Raw genomic sequence first — 26240 nt, forward strand, 5'->3', positions numbered from 1 at the left:
GAGCCTGCTCTCCAACTTGCCATCCTCCTTTCTCAGCCTCCAGAATCACTGGGATTGATTACAGGTTTGAACCATGGCTTACAACTTCTCCTTTTCTTCTCCTTAACCCTCTCCTTCTTTATCTTCTTGGTGGTACAGGTAATTGAACCCATGGACATTCCACCATGGAGATATATACCCAACCCTTTTTATTATTATTATTTTTTAAAATTTATGAGATAAGATCTTGCTAATTTTCCAAGGCTGATCTTAAATTTGTGATCCTTCTGTTTTAGTCTCCAGAGTAGCTGAAATTACAGGTACACACCACAGAGCTCTAAAGTCTTAAGAAACTTTTCAAGGCCCCCATCCCACTCACATATTCCTCTTTCTCTTTCCTTCATCTTCATGTATCCTGTTGATCTTAGGGAACAACTTTGCTTTTTTTTTTCCCCTAGACTTCCCTAAAGTTCTTTTTTTTTCTTTTCCAAACTTAGTCTTTGTTCCTTCATGATAGACTGAAGTTCATTAAACTAAGAACCCATTCCTTTCCCTGTCTTTAAAAATAGGAAGAAATTGACTGCCAGACCCTTTCAAGATAGGGAAGAATCATTCTGTATTAATTATTCTTATTATCATATTTATAATAATATAATATAAAATTATTTTATAGCACTTTATGTTAACATATTTTGATATTGTTAAATTATAAAGACTTTATTTTCTCATAACAATATTGTTGTATACTTATATATAATAAATAATATAAAATTTATATTTTAATGTATGATATTCTTATGGCATTTTAATGGTATAAGTTTTAAAACCTAAATTTAATAAAAATTAAATATAAAATATTACATTAATGTATTGTTACATCATTGTTCTATGAAACTGGTGTAAACATTCTTATGTTTCCATACAACCTACTGTGAACATAATTGTCTGAACATGGGATAATGGTGGAAAAGGTGCTGAAAGATTATTTCCCTAATGAGACAGCATCCATCATAGTTGCCTGTATTAATTATCTAAAAGAGAATTTGAACCAGGGTTTTTATTTATTTTTATTTTTATTTTTTTTTGTTGTAACTGGACAGAATATCTTTATTTATTTATTTTTATGTGGTGCTCAGGATCAAACCCAGGGCCTTGCACATGCTAGATGAGTGCTCTACCACTGAGCTACAACCTCAGCCCCTAAACCATGGCTTTTTAAAAACACTTAACACTTAGTAGAATCAATGAATCTGTTGCCATAATTCCCTTACTCTATTTTCTCTAATTAATATCAGCACTCTTACCCTTTAAGTATAACTCCATTGCATTTAAATTTTTTTTGTTTTAATTAGTTATACATGACAGTAGAATGCATTTATGCACTTTGATATATCATACAACATTACATATAATTTCTCATTTTTCTGAATGTATATGTTGCAGAATCATATTGGTCATATACTCCTATATACACATACAGGAATAATGTCTGTTTCATTCTACTATCTTTCCTATCTCCACATCCCCTCTCCTTTTCTCCCATCACTTCCCTCTACCTAATCTAAGGTAATGCTATTCTTTCCTAGTGCCCTCCACCTTATTTTGAACTAGTATCCACATATTAGAGAAAAAATTCCACCTTTGTTTTGTGGGATTGGCTTATTTCATTTAGCATGATATTCTCCAACTCCAACCAATTACTGGCAAATGCCATAATTTCACTCTTCTTTAAAGCTGAGTAATATTCTATTGAGTATATATACCACATTTTCTTTACCCATTCACCTATTGAGGGACACCTATGTTGGTTCCATAGTCTAGCTATTGTGAATTGAGCTGCTATAAACATTGATGTGGCTGTGTCACTATAGTATGCTGATTTTAAGTCCTTTGGGTATAAACCAAGGAGTGGGAGAGCTGGGTCAAATGGTGGTTCCATTCCCAATTTTCTGAGGAGTCTCCATAGTGCTTTCCATAGTGGTTGTACCAATTTGCCATCCTACCAGCAAGTATATGTGTATCTTTTTCCCCACATCCTCACCAACATTTATTGTTGCCTGTATTGTTGATGATTGCCATTCTGACAGGAGTGAGATGAAATCTTAGAGTAGTTTTGATTTGCATTTCTCTAATTGCTAGATATGATGAATACTTTTTTATAAATTTGATGATCCATTATATTTCTTCTGTGAAGTGTCTGTTCAGTTCCTTAGCCCATTTATTGATTGGGTTATTTGTTGTTGTTGTTGTTGTTTTTGGTGTTAAGTTTTTTGAGTTCTTTATATATCCTAGAGGTTAATGCTTTATCAGAGGTGCATGTGGTAAAGATTTTCTCCCAATCTGAAGGCTCTCTCCTCACATTATTAATTGTTTCTTTGCTGAGAAGAAGTTTTTAATTTGAATCCATCCCACTTATTGATTCTTGATTTTACTTCTTGCACTTAGGAGTCTTATTAAGGAAGTCAGATCCTAGGCTAAAGTGGTGAAGATTTGGATCTATTTTTTTCTTCTATTAGGTTCAGGGTCTCTATTCTAGTGCCTAAGTCTTTGATCCACTTTGAGTTGATTTTGTGCAGGGTGAGAGATAGAAGTTTAGTTTCAATTTGCTGCATATGAATTTCCAGTTTTACCAGTACCATTTGTTGAATAGGTTACATTTTTTCCAGTGAATGTTTTTGGCACCCTTGTCTAGTATGCAATAACTGTATTTTTGTGGGTTTGTCTCTGTGTCTTCTATTCTGTACCATTGATCTACAAGTTTATTTTGGTGTCAATTCCATGGCATTTTAAGTACTATAGCTCTGTAGCATAGTTTAAGGTCTGGTATTGTGATGTATCCTGCTTCACTTTTCTTGCTAAGGATTGCTTTATCTATTCTGTGTCTCTTATTTTTCCAAATAAATTTTATGATTGCTTTTTCTATTTCTATGAAGAATGTCATTGGGATTTTAATAGGAATTGCATTAAAGCTGTATAACACTTTTTGGTAGTATGACCATTTTGACAATATTAATTCTGCCTATGCAGGAGCATGGGAGATCTTTCCATCTCCTGAGATTTTCTTTAATTTCTTTCTTTAATGTTCTGTAGTTTTCATTGTAGAGGTCTTTCACCTCTTTTGTTAGATTGATTCCCAGGTATTTTATTTTATTTTTTGAGGCTACTGTGAATGGCATAGTTTTTTTTAGTTTCTCCTTCAGTGAACTCATTGCTGATGTATAAGAATGGATTTAATTTATGGGTGTTGATTTTATTTTATTTTTTAAAGAGAGTGAGAGAATTTTTAATATTTATTTTTTAGTTTTCGGCGGACACAACATCTTTGCTGTATGTGGTGCTGAGGATTGAACCTGGGCCGCACGCATGCCAGGCGAGCGCGCTACCGCTTGAGCCACATCCCCAGCCCGGGTGTTGATTTTATATCCTGCTATTTCGTTGAATTCATTTATTAGTTCTAGAAGTTGTCTAGAAGTTGTTGGAATTTTTTGGATCTTCTAGATATAGAATCATGTTCTCAGCAAATAGTGATATTTAGATATTTAGATATTTTTCTCTACTTTCTAAAACACCTTTTCATAAACCTAGAATAGTAATTAGCAACAATGAGAGATCAAGAGTCTTTGTCTTTTCACATCTAATGGGAGGAAAAGAGTAGAGTCCATTTATCCAAATGCATTCAATTGAGAATCAAAATTAATTCCCCCCCTTTTTTTGTGAAAAAAAGAAAAGAAGGTTTATTGCCTTGCTAGCAAAGGAGAAACACAGGGGACTCCTTTCCTAAAGGCTGTGATCCTGCCCATCAGCAGGAACAGGGGGCTTTTACAGAGGTGATTCAGAGAAAATGAGATTAGGAAGGAGAAGGTTAGGGAAAAGATTAGGGAGAAGATCAGGGAGAAGAAGGTTGGAAAAAGAAAAAAAAAGTGTAAATTTCAAAGCCCCAAGGGATATAGTCAAAGCTTCAAATGAACCCCTGTTACATTTCCCCACTGTCAATTTCTAGCCTCCATTTCTATGGAAAGTGGGCAATGACATCTCCAAGCTACTTTCTGCTGAAAGGGGGAAATAACCCAAAGTCCTTGTTCTCTATTTGGTGGGGTGTGGACAGTTAAGGGAATTCAGCTTCAGAACAGTCCAGAGCTCCACTGTGGCAAATGGCAGGTGACGGGACATGGCATACGTAGAACAGGGATGCAGCCACCTTGTATCCTCAGCATGGAAATAAGTTCCTTCATTCTTGAGAGGGGCTCTTTTGTCATGTTCCACCCTCTACCTTTCAAAATGGCCCTCTAGTTTTCTCACTCTAAATAAAACAACATAAATGGGGAAATCTCAATTTTCCTTAACAAATTATGTACTTGCAATGACAGGTGTGGCATGAACTCACTTAAGGTATTCTGAAAGATAGGGATAGGATTGAAGCCAGGGCCCAAGGCAGAAGCTAGTGCTGGTAACAGATAAGTTGAGAATGGGAAGGCAAAAGTCAGGGCTTAACCTAAAGGCAAATGGACAAAAAAGGGGCTTATGTTTTCCCATTCACTGAGTGTTTTGCTCTCCTACTTAACAACTAACTGAATAAATTCATGAAATGACTACTTATTTTTTTCTTTATTTGAAGCGGGGATAAAATTTCATTGACAAATATTCCCTCACAATCCATAAAACCAATGAAGACAAATATCATTATGTTATTATAAACCAAATAAGGTTGATTTAATTTGCAAAACTTCTTAAATGTCTAGAAAAGGAAAGGCACAGAAAGGAAAGTGTCCCTGTGACAAGGCATATTCCAGGCTCAAGATCTGGGCACCACTCTACCTTGTGCCTTTCCAACCCAACTGAGGAAGATGTGAATCTTGCAGGGCTCCTGTGTGAGGATGGCAGCGTGGGACAGTGGATCAGAAACAGAAATGGGTTTCAGAGACCAAGAAAACAGGAGCAGGCTGTGGGAATGCCCCTGGGGGGCACATATGGCCTCCAATAGGTTCTTCTTTCTTTATGTTCTTTTGCATCTACTAATCTACTGGGACAAGGACCTCATCTGCAGCAGCATGGGGCTGCCAAGACCAGACAGGTGCTTAGACAGAATCTCCAATCCTATCTATGTGGAAGTCATTTCTGTGCCTTTAAGAATTCTGCTCAGCAGCCCTAGTAAACTAGAATGGGTTCTGGTCTCCTGAAGGCTTTCCAAGCTGGGGAATTTCCCCCCAACCCTGTTCTCTTTCCAGATGGAGCTCTAGAGTTGCAGAATTCTGTGCCTGCTCCTACAGGAGACAAAAAAATGAATTTTATTTATTTTTGCATATGTAGTGCTTTTAAAATTGATTTATTTATTGGCACATATTAAACTGTACATATTGGGAAGGGATTCATGTTATCACATCCATCCACTCTTCTTCCATCTTCTCTTCACCCCTTCCCAGTCCCTAATAATCTCTATTCTATTTTAAAGTAATTTTTTAAAAAAAATTCCACATTTGAGAGGGAACATGCCATACTTATAGCTATTTTCACAACATGTGGCAAAAGGTAAGCACTCTGTATATGCTTAAGTTAGTACTAATGCAGAGTTTATGACATTGAAAGTAAAAGGATCATTAAACACAGTAGACTGTGGTCCTGTAAGATGCTAAATATACGTACTTCTGACAATTTTAAAGTGAATCTGATAGCCAGGCAACAGTGAGTCATGCATGTAATCCCATCTACTCAGGAGATTGAGGTGGAAGGATTTCAAGTTCTAGGACAACCTGAGAAATTTAGTAAGAGCCTGTCTCAAAAAGAAAATAAATATAAAGTGGATCTGGTACAAGAATGTGAAAAATCCCCTTACATTAGGGAGATGTTTAAAGGGCCTTATATATGCATTTGTCCTTGATTGGGGTTATGTTTTTAGCATAATAGTACCAATCGTGTAAGAATAAATATAACTTTAAAAGGGTTATTAGTTGTATTATGTCTCAGGACTGTCACTTTATTTTCATTTCCTTTTGCCTTCTTCAGTACTGAGCATTGAAGTTGGATCACTTTAGAACAGAGATATATCCCCAGCCTTTTTTATCATTCTGAGACAGGATCTCCTTCAGTTACTCAGCCAGGCCTCAAATTTTCACTCTTTCTGCCTCAGCTTCTCTAGTAGCTAGGATTACAGGTGTATGAGAAAACAGTGCCTGACTGACCTATATGATTTCTTAATATCTAAAATCTACTTTTTAAAATCAACAATTTTGTTCTCATTCACAGGTTAATCAATCACCACCACCTGTGGCTTAGAAAATTTAAATGTCACTTGAATCTATTATAAGTTGAGACAAGGATTTGAATCTGAACCGCATTTAGTTATTTGGTATTTATGTCTATAGCTTGCCCTCCCTCCCTTTCCTTCCCTCCCACCACCTCTCTCTTCTCCTTAGTCCTTTTAATGTAGAAATTTATCTGTACAGAAACAAAATAGAAAGCTGAGAATTCCAATGAAGACTGAAGAATTGAAGATGGATCTTCTCTCAAACAGTCCTCCCCAAGAGGTCCTAAATTTCGTTCTCAACTAGAGCATAGGATGTGGTTCGATTTGGAATAGTGAATTAAGCCTTTGTAGAAGAAGAAGGTACATGCCCTGAAGAAATGCTATGTGACATAGGATATCACATATGTAAAGGAAACAGAGAGACTGGCATTTCATAATAAGTAAGCCTTTGTAAAATATTTTAACCTTAATCTAATTAATAACTGATACCATTTTGATTATTATAATTGCATTCAAGATGATTGCTTTTCTTTTTGTTTTGCTTTTTTTGATTTGTTCTTCTTAGACATATAGAATAGTTAAGTGAAGACGATTGCTTTTCCACTGAACTTCATCAGACCCAGCCTTCTGAAGCAATTTGCCTCCAAGAGTACCATCACCACCCAAGAAAATGAACTCTACATTAAGATTGTGCAAGAGAGCCATATATAAGCATCTGAATGTTTAGTAGCCACTCAATCCTTTGCCACTTCTCTCAGCCCTAACACTGTTTCTCCTGATCCAGAGGCCAAAATCATGGATCATTTACTCCTGTGTGAAGCAGGCTATGGATTCTGCAGAGATGACACTGAGATCCCAGTTGCTTTTGACACTGAGCTCAGAAGATTCTAGGCCATGGCTACTCCCCTACATTTCTACAGGAAACTGCTCTGTAAACCATAGGGGCTGCTATATTGGGCCTTCCCTTGACTCCATCAGTTGCCTACAGCCCAGATACTAAGAAACATGCCTAGTTCCTCCTACCTGCCTCCCTGGAACTCTATGCCCATGACAAAGAAGAACTCAAATTCAGCCTCAGGAGAGTGCCCTGCTGCAAAGAAACCATGAAGTCACTTGCCCTGACAGCTTCTCTTGGTCACATTCATGTAGTCCTGGAGAGAGGCTCCCCAGAAACATGTTGATCTTTAAACCTGGGCCATGATCACTGAGTCCTACAAGTACTGAGTGTTCAATTTGAGGGATTCTCCCTTTCAGACAAATGTAAGATTTTTCTCTTACTCATGTCTCTTTGTTTACTTACTAATAGGCAAGAGATATTTGGTTTTCTTGCTCAACAGTAGACAGAATGAAGAGAGAACAGAGATGGAGGAGTGCTGCATGTGTGGATGCAGTACTGCACAACACTATTGTTGGAAAGTAAATGCTGCATTCACCCTAAAAAACAATCTGGCAATGCTCAGGAAAGTTCAGGTAATACTCTTTTGAGGAAACAGTTATGTTTATGGGCACCTGCCCTGGATAAATTCTCCCACAGGTGCATAGGGACAATTATGTGTGGTGATAGGGGACAGCAGCAATACAAATGTCCACTGCAGGACAATGGAGAGGTAGGGTCTGCTGAGGCACATCAGAGGCTACTATGTCAGAGTTAAAAGCTGCAGATGAAATGTACCTAAAAAGATCTCAGTAACTTGTAAAGAAGGGCTTTGATTGCAGATTAGTGGTAGAGTTCTTGCCTGGCATGCATGAAGCCCTGGGTTCACTTCCCAATGCTACCATAAATAAATAAATAAATAAATAAATAAATCAACAAACAAACAAACAAAAAATGTTAAATATTCATTCTTAATAAAATTAGATATGTCTCCTGAAACTTTTTACATCAAATGAAAATATAATCACCTATAGAATGAATCATTCCTCTTCCTATAACTTGTCCAAGGTGATCTGTGAAAATGGTTCACTATTGTCTTGATACACAATACTCCACAAAATCTTACAAATAAAGAGGTTCAAATCTTTGTTTCACTTTTAAAACACAAAGAAACTGCCAAGCCATCAAGGGTATGCATATCCAAAGGGCCACCAAGTGTCTGAAACCCACCAATGTGGGTTCGCATAGTGGTTCATGCCTGTAATCCCAGCAGCTCTAGAGACTGAGAAAGGAGATTCTAGAGTTCAAGGCCACCCTAAGCAGCTTTGTGAGGGTTTATGCAACTTAGTGAGACCCTGTCTTAAAACATAAAATTTTAAAAGGCTGGGGATTAACTAAGAATTAATTAATTACCCCTGGGTTCAGTCATTAGTAACCAAAAAACCCAAAAGAAACAAACAAAAAATGTGTGCCATTCCACTGTTAAAATGGTAGTGTTGATTGGTGTGTCTAGACCAAAGAGTAGGGCTGACATAGGGTCCATAGACCAAAAAAGTGCTCAATTTTGGTAGACATCCTTAAATATGGAATAGTAATGCTGAACTTGAGGATTTAGATATGAGTTTTTTGGACATTTAATGTATCCAATGAGTAAAGAACCTAGATGTACTGCCACAACTACCGAGCTCATGTCCAGATTAACCCATACTTGAACTCCCCCTGCCCCATTGAGATGATCCTTACTGAAAAAGAATTGTTTCCTAAACCAGAAGAAAATGCACACACACCCATGAACACAAACACATGTACAAAAAAGAAAAACAAACAAACAAACAACAACAACAAAAAGAAAAATAAAAAGAAAGATGTCTCTAAATTACTGAGACTGGCCTTGAACTTTAAATCCTCCTGCTGCAGGTTCCAGAGTCACTCAGATTACACCTGTGCTATAGCAGAGCTGGGTAAATACACATTTAAATAAAATAGAAATGGAATGAATTGCCATAAAAAAGGAACGTAGATAAAGGGGAACAACTTAGGATAAAATACTCCTATTTAAATTAGAAAAGGTTAGGATTCTGGAAAAAAAAAACTATGGATAATGTGATATTAACTCCATTGATTTGTCCTTTAGACAGGAAAATCATAGGAAATTTAGATACACTTAAATGCAGAAAATATAGGCATAGATTAGAAAATTTACAATTCTAGGGGCTGGGGTTGGGTCTCAGTGGTAGAGCACTCACTAACATGTGTGAGGCACTGGGTTTGATACTCACCACTACATAAAAATAAAGAAATAAAATAAAGAAATTGTGTCCATCTACAATTAAAAAAAAGAAAAGAAAAATTACAATTCAAAATAGCCATAGGACTCTCCTTTTCTCAACACAACCTGCTACTCTTACTCATTTCCCTACTTAGCCATGAATGTTTTAAAACTTAGTTTCTCCATCCAGTTCCAGGATGAATTAGCTTATGGTCTTAAGACTATGATCCAGCACCACTGAGTCTGGTCTCTAAAACCAGGCAATCCCTGCATATATGGGGAGAATTAGCTGGGTTCAGTGACCCATTCAGGTAATCCCAGTAAATGAAAAGACTGAGGGAAGAAAAACACATGTTTGAGGCCATACTAGGCAACATGGCCAGATCTTGTCTCAAAACAGAAAATAAAAAAGGGCTAAGAAGAAGCTCAGTGGTTTAAAGCCTAAGATTCAATCACCAGCATGAGTGGAAAAAATAAAATGAGATGCAGGATTGGACACAGTCATTACTTTATGTGGTTGGTTTGTTTGTGTTTTGGATACCAGGAATTAAACTCAGAGGCACTTGAGAATGGATCCACATCCTCAGCCGTATTATTATTATTATTATTATTATTATTATTATTTTGGTATTTTATTAGAGACAGGGTCTCACTGAGTTGCTTAGCACTTCATCCTTACTGAGGCTGACTTTGAACTCAAGATCCTCCTCCCTCAGGTCCCAGGACACTGGAATTACAGGGGTGCATCACTATGTCCAGCTAATTTGTTTACGTTTTTCTGGAATAGAGAGAGAATTTTTACAATGATTTGAAACTGCCAGCCTATCTTGCCACTCACACCCATCCACCTTTTCATTATCTAACCCAATCAAAACCAAGGAATTTCAACAATGCCTTCAAGATTAGTCCATTTGCACCTTAATCCTATCAGGTTCTTCAATCAATTTGTGATACAAATGAATGTCCCTCACATATGATTGGATATGGCTTCTGAGGTCAGCTAGAAGACAGACCACTACAAAAAGGTTCTGTCCATACCAGACTGAATAATTTGCTCCTTTTCCTAGACCAGGTACACACCTTGGCCTGGTAGGGAAGCTGAAGCTATGGCAGTCTGTCTGTCAACCTCAGGATCCCTGACTCCCAGGAGGGCATGTCCAGAGACCAACATGCCACCAGGCCTGAACCCAGAACAGGCGTGGGCCTGGGCAATGGATAACTTTCCTGCTCTGAGCCGCCACTCCTGCCAGTGCCTCCAGAGCTGTAGAGATGTGAATATTTTGGTAAGCTAACTATCTCACTGGGCCTACACAGAACAGGGAGCTGGCTTTGGGGATCTGAGAGTAGTGTGCTAAGGGAACATGGTGTTACACAGGAGCATAGAGTTGAGAGGGGCCAAAAACGAGGTCTAGACCTGACCATCCAGGAGCCAATGGCTGAATCCACTCAGGAGCTCCAATCACCTCAAGAAGAAGCAAGCCCTACCATCAGTGCAGCCTAATGGGCCCTGAACCTCCCAGGAGATGCCAGTGCCTGGGCTATTGGATAGACACACACTCAGGCTGCCTCTTGGAGCCCAGCTCATCCCTGCAAGCTGCTGAAAAACCGAGGCTTACATCCCAGAGGAACCCAGGATAGAAAGGAACCCCAGGCTGGAGGATGCCTTGCAGTACAATGCCCATCAGCCAATGCCCTGGAAGGAGCCTGAAGGACTCCAGTGGGGACCCTCATACTGTCCCTGTGGACTCATGCACTGGGACTGTGCCCTGCATGCCTAGGAGCCTTGGCTGTGCTGATCATTTTTATTTTGTTCTTTCTCTCCTGAATGAATTAAAGGTTCTTCAATAAGAAAAAAATCTTTGTGTAATTAATTTGATAAGGAACTCTTCTTTTAGTTGGACTGAGAATTCTCATAGTTTCTAAACTGAATTTTTTATGATGATTAAACCCATTCTTTTATTCACTGCTTGTCTATTGATTTTGAGGGGGTGAGTCAGGGTGGGGAACTGTATAGGTGGGTCTGGGGCAAGAAGGAGACAATTATCCAGGTCAGAGCTGTGGGCTGAACCCAAAGGTATCTCTGAAGATATGAGGGTAGGGTGTTAACAGAATGTGTAGTTGGATGGCCAATTGCTGGTGTTTCTTCAAAACTGAATGTGACTTTCTTGAACTCTGGAGAGAACCAGCATCCATAAGTGTCCTTTAAATGATCTCCAGTTACATTAACTAGGAAAGAAGACCAAATGAAATCTCTTGTCTTGGGCCCTTCTGAGTCGACAACTAGGGAATCCAAGACATCAGCTCTAGGTCAGACATTTCCAGGCAGTTACAGAATCCTGCCCTGGTGGGCTCTGTCCAGTGGTGGGTGTAAGGATGGCCTTAGGCCTTAGCCTAAACAACTCCATTTTAAAACTCCAGTTTGAAACCTGCAGTCTCACTAGGCATGTCTACCTACAGGGCCCTGTAGTATGGCCCTCAGACACAAACTAATCACTTCTCCATACCCTGACAAGCTCAGAGTGAAGTCTCTCCCATGTTTCCCTCACCATGATGAGAGCAAGAAGCAAGAAAATCAGGGTGAGGACAACCAGACCAGATGCTTTAACCCCAGAGCAAATGATGTCACTGAGAAATCTGATGGCAGCTGATAGAGATTGAAAGGGTGGTCAGAAGCCCCCAAATTTAGTATAAATGATGGAGCAAACGAACAGACATTTAGTCAGCTGACACTGATGCACACAAGCCTGATGAGGACCCCATTGGAGGAGCCCCAGCTAGGGAGAAGTAAGGGGAAGGGAGGATCCAAGCAGTGCCAGGATCCCACAGCACAAGGGGAACAGAGGGGAGGCCTGGGAGATGCCGGAAAAAGGGGTCTGAAATCAAGGGACAGAGATAGGGTCCTTGAGAAGGGCGGAGAGGGCCTCAAGCAAGGAGCCAGGCCCAGGAATGGTAAGCCAAGTTTTAGGGCTAGGGCAGGGGTGCATGAAAATGAACAGGGCTGGAGAGGGGAGGGAGGGAAGAAAGGAAAGCCAGTAGTGCAGGGGGAGGGTGGCTCAAGGCCGAGGTCCGCTGCCTGGTGTCAGGGTTCTGGAGCAAGGCCCTGGCTGAGGGAGGCCAAAGAGCCCAGGCAAGGGGCAAGGTTACCCGCAGCACCAAGAGGCCAGGTCCAGTCCCCTGGCCCAGGTGAGAATCCTGGGAAAGGGATCTGGAAAAGGGGCACAGAAGGGACAGGGATGACAGGAGGGTTGAAGGAGGGCACAGCATGAAGGGCCGAAGGATGGGGTTGGTGGGGTGGGGGTCAGGACCCCAGCAAGGAGACCAGGCCTGGGACCTAGGGTAGGGCCCATGCCAGGGGAAAGCAAGAAATAGCAGGGTCAGGAAGGCAGGCCAGCTCCAGGCTACTGTAGTACAGGTAAACCAAGGGGAGCAGGGAAGCTGCCCCAGCAAGGGGCCTGCAGTCCAAACCCAGGGACACGCACAGCAAAAGGGGCCACCAGAGTCTCAAGTGAGGAGCCAGGTCTGGGAATGGAGAACCAAGGGCAAGGGCTAGGGCAGGGGGCTCAGGACAGTGCACAAGTCTTGGGAGGGAAGGCAGGGGATCTGGCAGGGGGGAGGCAGGCTCCAGGCCCAGGGCCACTGCCAGGTGTCAGTGTTCTAAGTGTAGGAACAAGGGCCCAGGGAGAGCCAGGGGTCCAGGCAAGGGGCAAGGCTCTGTTTCCCATAAGGGGCTCTTGCCCAGATGAGAATCTAGGGCCAGGGACCTTGAAAAGGGGTCTGGCAAGGGCCAGGGGCCAGGAAAAGGGCAATGGAAGGGCAGAGCAGGGTGTCTCGGTGGGTGCAGAGAAGGACAAATGCCAGGACCCAAGCAAGGAGCACAAGCAAGGAACCCATCCAACAGAACAAGGATTAGGGAACCAAGGAGAAGGAGACCCATGTGCACCAGGAAAAAGTGCGAGGAAAAGGGGAGGAAGGGGCTGCACCAGGACACAGAGATAGCAGGTGGCCCAAGGGGCACACAGGGGAGCACACTAGGAAGGACAATTCAAGGGGTCCCCAGGTCAGACACAACTGGAAGCAACACCATGCCACCTCAAGACACACTAAGAATGAGGTCAGGGTCTCAGGTTAGCAGCCAGGCCCAGGACTGCAGCATGCTGGGTCAGGGTTAGGGAGGACTGGGTTGGGGCAGGGGCAGCATGCAAGGCAAGAGGTCAGAGGAGAAAATAGAAGGGAATGCTCAGGGGCAAGGTTGGCATAAGTCCCAAGTCCACTCCTAGGAGTCAAGGTTCAGGCAATGAAGGGGGCCCAGGCGAGGAGCAGGACTGTGTTTCCCATAGGGAGCATTCAGGGCTCAGAGGCCAGCCAATTCCACTCCTCTGCCCCAGGTGAGTAGATCCTCAGAGAGGGACCCTGACAAAAGAAGGGCAAAAGGAGGGCACTGTGATCGGATGCCTGGCGTTTGGGGGGGTGGTGATCCAGGACCCATTGGATTAGCCCTAACTATGGAGAAGCAGAGGGAGAGGAGGTTCCAGGCAGTGCCAGGATACCACAGCACAAGGGGAACAGAGGGTAGGCACAGGAGGGGGCCGGAAAAGAAAGTCTAAAATCAAGGGACAGGGATAGGGTCCTCGAGAAGGGTGGACAGGGCCTCAAGGATCCAGGCCCAGGAATGGAGAGCCAAGGGCCAGGGTCAGGGCAGAGATGCATGAAAACACACAGGACTGGGGAGGGGAGAGAGAGGAGGAAGGGGAGCGGGTGGTGCAGGGGGAGAGAGGCTCAACGCCCAGGTCCACTGCCTGGTGTCAGGGTTCGGTAGCAGGGCCTGGGCTGAAGGAGGCCAAAGAGCCCAGGCAAGGGACCTATCCGACAGACCAAGGTTGAGGGAACCAAGGAGAAGGAGACCCAAGTGCCAGGGGAAAGCACAAGGGGAAGGAAAAGAAGGGGCTGCCCAAGGTGCACAAATGGGAGCATGCTAGGAAGGCCAAGCAAGTTGCCCCCAGGTCAGACTCGACCAGGAGCTATGCCACCCTACCTCATGGGTCAGTAGGAATTTGGTCAGGGGCTCAGGTGAGTGGCCAGGCCTAGGACTATATCATGCAAGGTCAGAGTTAGGGAGGGCTGGGTTGGGGTAGGGGCAGCATGCAAAGCGAGAAGTCAGGGGAGAAAATGGGAGGGAACGCTCAGGGCAAGGTTGGNGTCTCATTGGGTGCATGGGGAGACAAGATCCAGGACCCAAGCCGGTTGCCCAGGTAGGGGACCTATCCAACCAATTGTGATGAGTTACCCAAGGAGCAGGAGACCTGCAACTGGAAGGGGAAGTGGAAGAAGGGCTGCACAAGGACAAGGAGACAGAGAAAAATTGCAACAGGCACCTAAGGGTGCATGCTGGCAGTCCCTAGCAAGGGGTCTCCAGGTCAGACCCAACAGGAAGAGACTCTATGCTATACCAAATGACATGATGAACACTGTCAGGAGCTCATTGAGTGCCAGGCCCTGGGATTGAAGCACAAAACGTCAGAGTTAGGGAGGACTGGGTTGGGGTCGGGGCAGCATGCAAGGTCAGAGGGCAGGGGAGGGAAGGGAGTAGATATCTCAGGGATGGGTTGAAGCAAGTCACATGTTAAATTCCAAGCCTCAAGGTTCAGGCAGCAAAGGGGACTCAGGCAAGAGGCAGGGCTGTGTTTCCCATAGGAAGAGTTAAGGGTTTAGAGGCCAGCCAATTTGGCTTCTCTGCCAAGGTGAGTAGATCCTTAGAGATGGACATGGACCAAAGAAGGGTCAAAAGAGTGCACTGTGAGGGGAGGTTGTGGGGGTGGTCGTTTGGCAGCCTGTACCCATTTGAGGAGCCCAGGCTAGGGAAAAGCAGGGAAAGAAACGGGTCCCATCAGTGCCAGGATACCATAGCACCAGTGAAATAGAGGGGAGGCACAGGATGGGGTCTATAAAAAGAGGCCTGAAACCAAGGGAAGGGAAAATGTCCTCAAGAAGGGCTGCCAGGGGATCATGCAAGGAGCTGTGCCCAGTAATGGAGAGCCAAGTGCTAGCACCTAGGGCAGGGTGAATGAAAATGGAGATGGATGGGGAGGGGAGGAAGAGGAGAAATCTGAGCAGGTGGCACAGTGGGAGGGAGGCTTGAGGCCCAGGTCCACTGCAGGGAGTCAGGATTGGGTAGCAGGGCACGGGCTGAAAGAAGCCAAAGGGCCCATACAAGGGGCATGGGCACATTTTCCCAAAGTGAACCGACAGGGCCATGAGGCCAGATCAGGTATCTGACCTGATGAGCATCCTGGAAAGGGGATCAGGAAAGTGGGCCTGGGAGAGACAGAAACGACAAGCATGCCAAAGGAGAGCACAGTCTCAATGGCCACAGGACAGGTCTGGGTGGGTTGGGGGCCAGGACTCCAGCAAGGACCCTAGGCCTGGGACTTAGGGGAGGGCCCATGCCAGGGGAGAGCGGGGAAGGGCAGGGTCGGGAAAGTGGGTGGCACTAGGGTACTGTGGTACAGGGATGACAAGGGGAGCAGGGAAGTGGCTCCACAGAAGGGCCTGCAGTCCAAACCCAGGGATGCGCACAGCATAAAGGGTCACCAGAGTCTTAAGCAAGGAGCCAGGTCTGGGAATGGAGAGCCAAGGGTGAGGGCTGAGGCAGGGGGATAAGGACAGTGGACAAGGCTGGTGAGAAAAGGCAGGGGACCCGGCAGGGAGGAGGCAGACTCCAGACCCAGGGCCACTGCCAGGTATCAGGGTTCTGGGTGCAGAACCATGGGCCCTGGGAGAGAAAGGGGTCCAGGTGAAGAGCAGGGCTCTGTTTCCCATAAGGCGCCCTGGCCCAGATGAGAATCCAGGGCCAGGGACCGGGCGAAGGGGGTCTGAAAAGGGATGGGGGTCAAGAAAAGGGCGACAGGAGGACACAGCGGTATGTCTCTCAGTGGGTGCAGGGAGAGGCAAGAGCCAGGACCCAAGCCAAGAACCCAGGCAAGGGACCCATCTGACAGGTCAAGGATGAGGGAACCAAGGAGAAGGAGACCCCCATGCTCCAGGGGAAAGTGCAAGGGGAAGGGGAGTAAGGGGCTGCACCAGGACAGAGAGACAGCAGGCGGCGCAAGGGGCACACAGGGGAGGGCACTAGGAAGGACAAGCAAGGGTCCCCCAGGTCAGACCCAACTGGAAGTGATGCCACGCTACCTCATGGGACACTAGGAATTCAGTCAGGGGCTCAGGTGGGAGGCCAGGCCCAGGACTGCAGCATGCAGGGTCAGGGTTAGGGAGGGCTGGGTTGGGGTAGGGGCATCATGCAAGGCAAGAGGTCAGAGGAGAAAATAGAAGGGAATGTTCAGGGGCAAGGTTGGCACAAGTCCCAAGTCCACTGCCAGGTGTCAAGTTCAGGCAACAAAGGGGGCCCAGGAGAGGAGCAGGGCTGTGTTTCCCATAGGGAGCATTCAGGGCGCAGACGCCAGCCAATTCCACTCCTCTGCCCCAGGTGAGTAGATCCTCAGAGAGGGAACCTGACCAAAGGAGTGCCAAAGGAGGACACTGTGAGGAAATACCCAGCGTGCAGAGGTTGGGCAAGGGGGTTGGTGGGGAGCCAGGACTTATTGGAGGACCCCCAGCTAGAAGGAAGTAGGGGGAGGGGAGGTTCCGGACAATGCCAGGATACCACTGCACAAGGGGAACAGAGGGTAGGCACAGGAGGGGGCCGGAAAAAGGGGTCTGAAATCAAGGGACAGGGATAGGTTCTTGAGAAAGGCAGATAGGGCTTCAATCATGGAGCCAGGCCCAGGAATGAAGAGCCAAGTGCCAGGGTCAGGGCAGGTGTGCATGAAAATGCACAGGGCTGGGGAGGGGTGGCACATGGGGAGGGAGGCTCAAGGTCCAGGTCCACTGTCTGGTGTCAGGGTTCAGGAGCAGGGCCCAGGCTGAGGGAGGTCAAAGGGCCCAGGCAAGGGGCAGGGCTACATTTTCCCAAAGGGAGCCTGCAAGGCCAAGAGGCCAGGTTCAGTACCCTGGCCAGGGTGAGCATCCTGGGAAATGGGTCATGAAAGGGGCCCAGCAGGGAAAGGGACTATAGGAAGGCTGAAGGATGGCACAGAGAGACAGAGAAAGGCTGGAGGACGCGGGTTGGTAGTGTGAGGGCCAGGACTACAGCAAGGACCCCAGGCCTGGGACTTAGGGGAGGGCCCATGCCAGGGGAGAGCAGGGAAGGGCGGGATCAGGAAGGCGGGGCAGCACTAGGGTACTGTGGTACAGTGAAGCCAAGGGGAGCATGGAAGTAGCCCCACCAAGGGGCCTGCAGTCCAAACCCAGGGATGCACACAGCATAAAAGGCCACCAGAGTCTCAAGTGAGGAGCCAGTTCTGGGAATGGAGAGCCAAAGGCCAGGGCTGGGGCAGGGTGTTCATGACAGTGGACAAGGCTGGGGAGGGAAGGCAGGGAATCTGGCAGGGAGGAGGCATTCTCCAGGCCCAGGGCCACTGCCAGGTTTCAGGGTTCTGGGTGCAGGACCATGGGCCCTGGGAGAGAAGGGGACCCAGGTGAGAGGCAGGGCTCTGTTTTCCATAAGGCGCCCTGGCCCAGATGAGAATCCAGGGCCAGGGACTGGGCAAAGGGGGTCTGGCAATGGATGGGAGCCAGGAAAAGGGCAAAAGGGAGAGCATGGCAGGGTGTCACAGTGGATGCAAAGAGAGGCAAGAGCCAGGACCCAAGCCAGGAGCCCAGGCAAGGGACCCATCCAACAGATCAAGGTTGAGGAAACCAAGGAGAAGGAGACCCCTGTATCCAGGAGTAAGTGCAAGGGGAAGGGGAGTAAGGGGCTGCACCAGCACAGAGAGACAGCAGGTGGCGCAAGGGGCACACAGAGGAGCACACTAGGAAGAACAAGCAAGGGGCCCTCCAGTTCAGACCCGACTGGAAGGGATGCCGTGCTACCTCATGGAATACTAGGAATGAGGTCAGGGGCTCAGGCGATCAGCCAGGCCCAGGACTGCAGCATGCAGGGTCAGCGTTAGGGAGGGCTGGGTTGGGGTATGGGCAGTATACAAGGCGAGAGAGGTCAGGGGAGAAAATGGAAGGGAACGCTCAGGGCAAGGTAGGCACAAGACCAAAGTCCAATGCCAGGTGTCAAGATTTGGGCGACAAAGGGGGCCCTGGTGAAGGACAGGGCTGTATTACCCACAGGGAGCATTCAGGGCCCAGAGGCCAGCCGATTCCACTCCTCTGCCCCAGGTGAGTAGATCCTCAGAGAGGGACCATGACCAAAGGAGGGCCAAAGGAGGGCACTATGAGAGGATGCCTGTCGTGTGGAGGTGGGGGGGCGGTAGGTGGCGAGCCAGGATCCATTGGAGGAATCCTGGCTAGGGAGAAGCAGAGGGAGGGGAGGGTCTGGGTAGTACCAGAATACCACAGCACAGGGGGAACAGACGGTAGGCACAGGAGGGGACCGGAAAAGAAAGTCTGAAATCAAGGGACAGGGATAGGGTGCTCGAGAAGTGCGGCCAGGGCTTCAAGAAAGCAGCCAGGCCCAGGAATGCAGAGCCAAGTGCAGGGTTTTGGCAGGGGTGCCTGAAAACACACAGGGCTGGGGAGGGGAGAGAGAGGAGAAAGGGGAGCGGGTGGTGCAGGGGGAGGGAGGTTCAAGGCCCAGGTCACCTGCCTTGTGTCAGGGTTTGGGAGCAGAACCTGGGCTGAAGGAGGCCAAAGGGCCCAGGCAAGGGGCAGGGCTACAATTTTCATAAGGGCCAAGAGGCCAGGTGCAGTACCCTGGCCAGGGTGAGCATCCTGGGAAAGGGATCATCAAAGAGGTCCAGCAGGGAAAGGGACTATAGGAAGGCTGAAGGAGGGCACAGCACGAAGGGCCAGAGGATGGGGGTTGGTGGGGTGGGGGCCAGGACCCCAACAAGAAGCCCAGGCCTGGGACTAAGGGAGGGCCCATGCCAGGGGAGAGCAGGGAAGTGTGGGGTCAGGAAGGCGTGGTGGCACTAGGCTACTGTAGTACAGGGAAGCCAAGGGGAGCAGGGAAGCGGCCCCAGCTAAGGGCCTGCAGTCCAAACCCAGGGATGAGCACCACAAAAAGGGCCACCAGAGTCTTAATCAAGGAGCCAAGATGGGATGGAGAGCCAAGGACCAATGTCTTATAGGGGCTCAGTACACGGACAAGGCTTGGGAGGGACAGCAGGGGATCCGGCAGGGAGGAGGCATGCTCCAGGCCCAAGGCCACTGCCAGGTGTCAAGGTTCCAGTTGCAGGACCAAGGGCCCAGGGAGAGCAAGGGGCCCAGGTGAGGGGCAGGGCTCTGTTTCCCATCAGGTGCCTCAGCCCAGATGAGAATCTTGGGCCAGGGACCTGGCAAAGGTGTCTGGCAAGGGACGGGGTCATGAGGAGGGTGAAGGGACGGCTTGGTGCAGTGTCGCGGTGGGTGTGGAGAGGGGTGAGAGCCAGGACCCAAGTAAAGGCTAAAAGTCGGGGCTCTGGAGGGCTCAGTTGGGGTAGGGACAGCATGCAAGCCAAGGGGCTGGGGAGGTAAAGGAGGGGATCAAGCAGGGCAAGGTCCGAACAAGAAAAAAAGAAAAAAACAGGGCCAAGATATAGTCCAAGGACATGCTACTAGTGACTTAGTTTCTCCAATCCTGTCCCATGTGCCTGGAGTTGCCACCTAGTAGTCCATTTAAATTATTAATCCATAAAGTGGATTAAAAACTGGTGAGATTAAAACCCCATGATCTAATCATGGCCTAAAATTCTCACATCTGAACCTTGCTATATTGGAGATCATGCTTTCAAAACATGCAACTTTGGGGGGACATTAGAGGTCTAAACCATAACATTCTGCCACTTGCCCTGAAAAGTTCATGCCCATCTGACAATCCAGTAACATTCAGTCCGTCTACAATGTCCCCAAATCTTAACAGTTTCAGTAATGCTCAAAAGTTTATGTTTGATGTTATGTTTTATCTCTGAGACTCAAAGCAAATTCTTGGCTGTGAGCCCGTTTGAAAATTAAAAGCAAGCTACATGCATACAGTATACAGAGTAAATATTCCCACCCCAAAAGAGAGGAATAGGCACATAGGAAGAATTAATGGGACCCAAATAGGACTGAAACCCAGTTGAGAAAAAGAGTACTATAGCTATTTTCTGTCATCTGAGTCAAATGGTGGTGAGAGGTGATCTTCAAAGGATTTGGGCAGCATAAGTCTTAGGGCTTTATTGGGTGAAGTCCACATGGCCTCTCTCTTTGGCTGCCTATGCTGCTTCCTGCAGTTTCCTTGACAGACATTCCACATTCTGTGCATCTCTTAATCTCTGAAGTTTTCACTGCAGCTTCAGCTTCATTCTCACAGTTTCATTCATCAGCCTCTCAGGGGCTGCATGCATGGTTTCTAATCCTGTTATACCATGCCTAGCCTCCCAGACCTTCCTTTGAAATCTTTTTTTTTTTTTTTTTTAAAGAGAGAGTGAGAGAGAGAGAGTGAGAGAGAGAATTTTTTTAATATTTATTTTTTAGTTATCAGCAGACACAACATCTTTGTATGTGGTGCTGAGGATCCAACCCAGGCCGCACGCACGCCAGGCGAGCGCGCTACTGCTTGAGCCACATCCCCAGCCCTCCTTTGAAATCTTAATAGAAGACTTCATGACCCCTTAACTCTAGGAGCCCACATTCCTGCAGAATTAGCATAATGTGGATGGTACCAAGATCTGCCATTAGCTTGAGCAGTAGCCAGTCCCCTTGACCATAGCTGTAATGGTCTCTGAGTGCCTGAGCAATTGATCATGGTAGAAGGAATCCTGGGGAAACTTTCTAAGCATTCCTGTGTGAGTTGGCTGCCCCCATGTTTTCTTAAATGACTTTTTCACTTTTACATCTTTGATCCTACAAGGGGTGTGGTCTTGATGATTCCTGGGATAACTTCAAGACATTTCTTCTATTGTTTCTGGAAAAGTGGTTAGCTTCTCTTTAGTGAAGGTAGTCTCTTTAGCAACCACACCTTCCTCAGCCCAAATTTTACATGTTATTCTTCTCTGGCCAAAATGCAAGTTTTCCAAATCCTTTCTCTCTATTTTTTTGTCCTGATCTCACAGTGAACCTAGCTAAAAGTGACCAGTAAAACCCATGACACATCTGAATTATATGGTGCTTTAAAATTTGCTTTATCAGATTAATTATCCCATTATCTTTAAATTCAACTCACAGAAAGTCTTAGGACATGAACAAAATTTAGACAAGTTCTTTGCCAGTATGTAACACAAATTGCCTCTAGTCCAATTCCCAACAGAGTTCTTGTTTACATAAAAACTCATGAGCACAATCTTCAGTGTCCACATACCTATCAGCATTTTAGTATTCTATGATTACTCCATAATCATCCCTTAAGCTCTGAGTACAGCACTATAGGTTCAGAGTCTACCAAAGACTAGGACCCTCTGCTCCCGAGATGGTATCTTGAAAACTGCTTTCTTTCCTGGAAAAAGGAATTAGCAAACGGTCAAAGGGAGGCAGGAGAGATTATGAGATCCTTAATGCCATTAATGAGGGCTGGTCTTCCATGACATTATCATTTCTTGAAATTCTCGCCTCTTGATACTATAACATTGATAATTATATTTCAACAATAATTTAGGGGAAAATATTCACAACGGAGCATGTGTTTTAGTCAGTTATTTCACCACTGTGACAAAAAGATCTGACAAGAACAATTTTAGGGAAAGAAAAATTTATTTAAGGGCTCATGGTTTCAGAGGTCTTAGTTGATACACAGCTAGCTCCATTCCCAAGGGCATCCAAATGAGGCTGAACATCACTGATGGGAGAGTGTGGCAGAGGGAAATGGCTCACATAATGATCAAGAAGCAGAGTGAAAGATCTCCAGTTGCAAGATTCAAATATATACCCAAAGCTATGCCCCAATTCTTACCTCCTCCATCCACATCCTACCACTTCAATTACCACTCAGATAATCCCTATCAGGGATTTCATATCACAATCCAATTATTTCTCCTCTAAAACTTCTTGCATTGTCTCACATGTGAGATTTTGGTGGATATCTCACCTGTAAACCATAACAGCATGCACCAATTAACTTGTGGTCATCTCAAAAGGCATAGCGGCTATCAACTCCTATATACTTCCTGCTATCTACTTAGGTTGGAAGAAATGTTTCACTAGTTCAAGGAGCACCTCCAAAGAGGATGCCATAGTAGCCTCCAGAACAAAGAGAGAATAAATAACTGTTATTTAAAGCTACCATGTTTGTGGTAATTAATTATAGTAGGCTTAGGAAATGAATGAAGAATCCATGTTTTACTTTGTTAAAGAAGGGGCAGACAAAAAATTATTCTTTCAAACCGTTTATAATTTTCTAAATGAATTATTTCAATTTATATATGTAATATTATCATAATTATTTTTCTTTTAATTTTGGGAATCAAACCTAGGACGACCTCAAGCACACTAAACCAGAACTATACCACTGAGTCACATTCTCAGGCCTCATCATGCTTTTTCTCACCTATTTTTTTTTTTCATCATGATCTTTTCATGACTCTTTAAGAAGCACAGCACTCTTATATCCATACAACAAGTACTCCTTCTTTGCTTCAACTATCTTAAATGAGTTTTTGTACTTGAAGTCAAAAAGAAAGTTAGCTAAGATTGCCTCCACTGCTCCTCCTCCGTAGTCCAGCAGACATGTTTCTGTGAAGCTGACCAGTGCTCCTTTCCTGATGATCTCCAGAGCCAGATCTAGTGAATGGATAGCTTTGCCTTCATTAGGGTTGAAGATTCAGGAGACTTGATTTGTAGTCACACCTTTGACATCTTCCCCTGACACTCCTGATGAACCAAATCCATCGTGACAGCATTAAAAATTTCTGGGATTGGTAGGCAATTAAATAATTTGTGAACTGGTCTTTATTGAGGCCTTACCTTATTAAGTCTTTAAAGAGTGTCAAGCTTTGGCTAAGCTTTCTACTTGTTCTAATTATTAAATGTTTTTTTTTTTTTCATAAGAGACACTCATGGCCAAAATAATAGAGCTTATCTAAACTTATCAACTGGATAATTTCCCTTTCTACTCCATTAGTAGAATTCTTTTTTCATTAGGGTATATTATATACTTACTAGGTCATGTTTTCTTTTTTTCTTATACAGGTATTAATTTTTACTAAAAGTAATCTGAACAAAGTTTTTTTTTTTAAATAAAAACTATTACAAATTCATTAATATGTAATTAGAAAGTTGTATATTAAGTGGAAATTGTAGAAATAATGACAATTTAAGACCAATAATTTGAATTTATATGTGTGTTCATGTTGACTTCACATATATTGATTTATATCTTTTATCTAATAACCAATTTGGGATTGGTGTTTGGTATAGAAGGAGAAAGAAGATGGGCAATTTTGATTTTATCTATCAAGTTGACTGATGTGTTTGGATTTTGCATTCTAAGATAATGTGCTGGAAAATATTTAGTATTTCTTGAGATAACATATAAAGATAATACAATTAAAATAATGATACTTCTCCCTTCATACTATCCATTAAGAACAAGCCTCTTGGGGCTGGGGTTTTGGCTCAGCAGTAGAATGCTCTCCTATCACATGCAAGGCCTTGGGTTCAATCCTCAGCACCACATAAACATAAATAAATAAAATAAAGGCATTGTGTCCAACTAAAACTAAAAAATAAATATTAAGAAAAGAACAAACCTCTTATCAGTTTATGTAATGCTTTCCAAGATGAGAGAAGTCATGAATAGAATTGTACTTATGTTTAATTTTTGCTACACTTAAGTTATGGAAAAGTTATATTTCTGAAAAAAATTGAGAATTTTATAAGATAAGAACTTATGTATTTAAATCCAGAATCACTTTCTCACCAAACTGAGTCTTTGATTTCCATATTCTGAACTTGGAAGAAAAGTTTTAACTCATAAAATATAAATTCACTAAAATAATCTTATTACAATCATATTTTGATTGCTTATACCCTTCTTCAGTATTAAAGATGATATAAAAAACTACATATAAGGGAGTTGAACCTAAGTTTAATTTTCTACTATTGAAAATAGATGTAGATAATCTGAGAAAAAATACAATGCTGTGTGTTCCACATTTCCAATTTAAATTCCTTTGATGCACATCACATATACATTTATGTGTCAATTTATGTACCCAGGTTTTTAGTTAGATAAAACAGGTACTGCACTTCTAGATCATCCTTATATCTATAACTTGTGATTTGGAAAACAATTTTATGAAGAACACAACTTTGAATATTTGATAGATCTTGTATGTATGATTCTCAAAACTTTGAACAGTTATGCAATGGGAAATGCCATTTTCTTTCTGTGATCTTATCAGCTAGGGTCAGACTTGGGTCAGACTTCAAACATATACTCTGTGCCCACTGGTACCTGAGTGCTTGAGCTTAGATCTGTTCTGTGGTGAGAGATTACTATAGCTAATTCTTTGCTAATTCTTTTGCTAGACTCTGATAGTTTTAGGCCTGAACCAAAACAAACAGTGCATTTCTTGTTTCACAGATTTTTTTTTTTTAATACTTAAAGTAAGGATAAGAAGGGCAGCAGAATAAAATAGACATTATTATTGCTGCATGTATATAGGTGACTGTATGACCAATGTGATTCTGCAACCTGTACAATCAGAAAAATGAGAAATTATACCCCATTTGATTCAAATGTATGAATTGTCAAGATCATTGTACTGTCATGTGTAGCTAATAAAAAAAAAAATACTTAAAGTAAGCTGATAAGTGCTTGCTTTACCACATGGTGGCAGTATATGAACGCCTTATAAATGAAGCACACTCAGGAAAGATTTCTTCAGACTGTATAACATCCCAAATTATCCATTTAAAGCATGAACATGATCAAACTCAATCCTCCTATTTCATAGGACATCTTTCATATTAAATTATTATAAATTTATGTTCATTATATTGAGGTTTCCCCTTCCATCATACAGTGAAAAAATTGTTAGTATTCAGTGAAGCAGGTATATATTAAAGAACATTGCTTTGTTTTTATTTTTAGCTAAAATGATGATTAGGCATTCAAATTCAGTATAAGAAGAATTGACTTTATTAACTTATGGCTCTTGCAAAATTCATTATTTCATTTCCATAAAATGTTTTCCCCCTAAACTGTTAATTCACATGACATCCTCAAAGGTGCACCCTAAATAAGAATCACATTAATGATGAGAAATGTTACCTAGATGTTAAAATTTCAGGACAGGTGGGAAATAGTGAGAACTATCTTTTAGAAGGGAACAATTTTGAGGCCAATATTTGTACTCCTGTCAAACAAACTGAAATAAAATCAATAGGTAGGAGTATAAATATTTTAAAAGATAAATGAGAAAACATAAAGTAAATAATATATATTTGAGGGGCTGGTGATGTGGCTCAAGCGGTAACACGCTCGCTTGGCATGTGCGGGGCCGCTGGGTTCGATCCTCAGCACTACATAAAAATAAAATAAAGATGTTGTGTCCACCGAAAACTAAAAAATAAATATTAAAAAATAATATGTATTTGATAATTTGTATTAGAGTTAAGTCTCATTCTATTTTCTTATAAAGTATAGGGATAAAAAGAAAAAATCATTCTTCTTATTCATACATTTTTCATGAAACCTTATTTCTTTTCATTGTTGTATATTCAAACATATTATTAGTTCCTTTTTTTTCTTTTTTTTTTTTTTTTTTTTTAAATTTTTTATTGTGGGTTGTTCAAAACATTACAAATTTCTTGACATATCATATTCCACACTTTGATTCAAGTGGGTTATGAACTCCCACCTTCACCCCATACACAGATTGCAGAATCACATCAGTTACACATCCATTGATTTACAT

The sequence above is a fragment of the Marmota marmota genome, unplaced genomic scaffold (genome assembly GCF_001458135.2).
Source record: "Marmota marmota marmota unplaced genomic scaffold, marMar, whole genome shotgun sequence".
Lineage (NCBI taxonomy): Eukaryota > Metazoa > Chordata > Mammalia > Rodentia > Sciuridae > Marmota > Marmota marmota.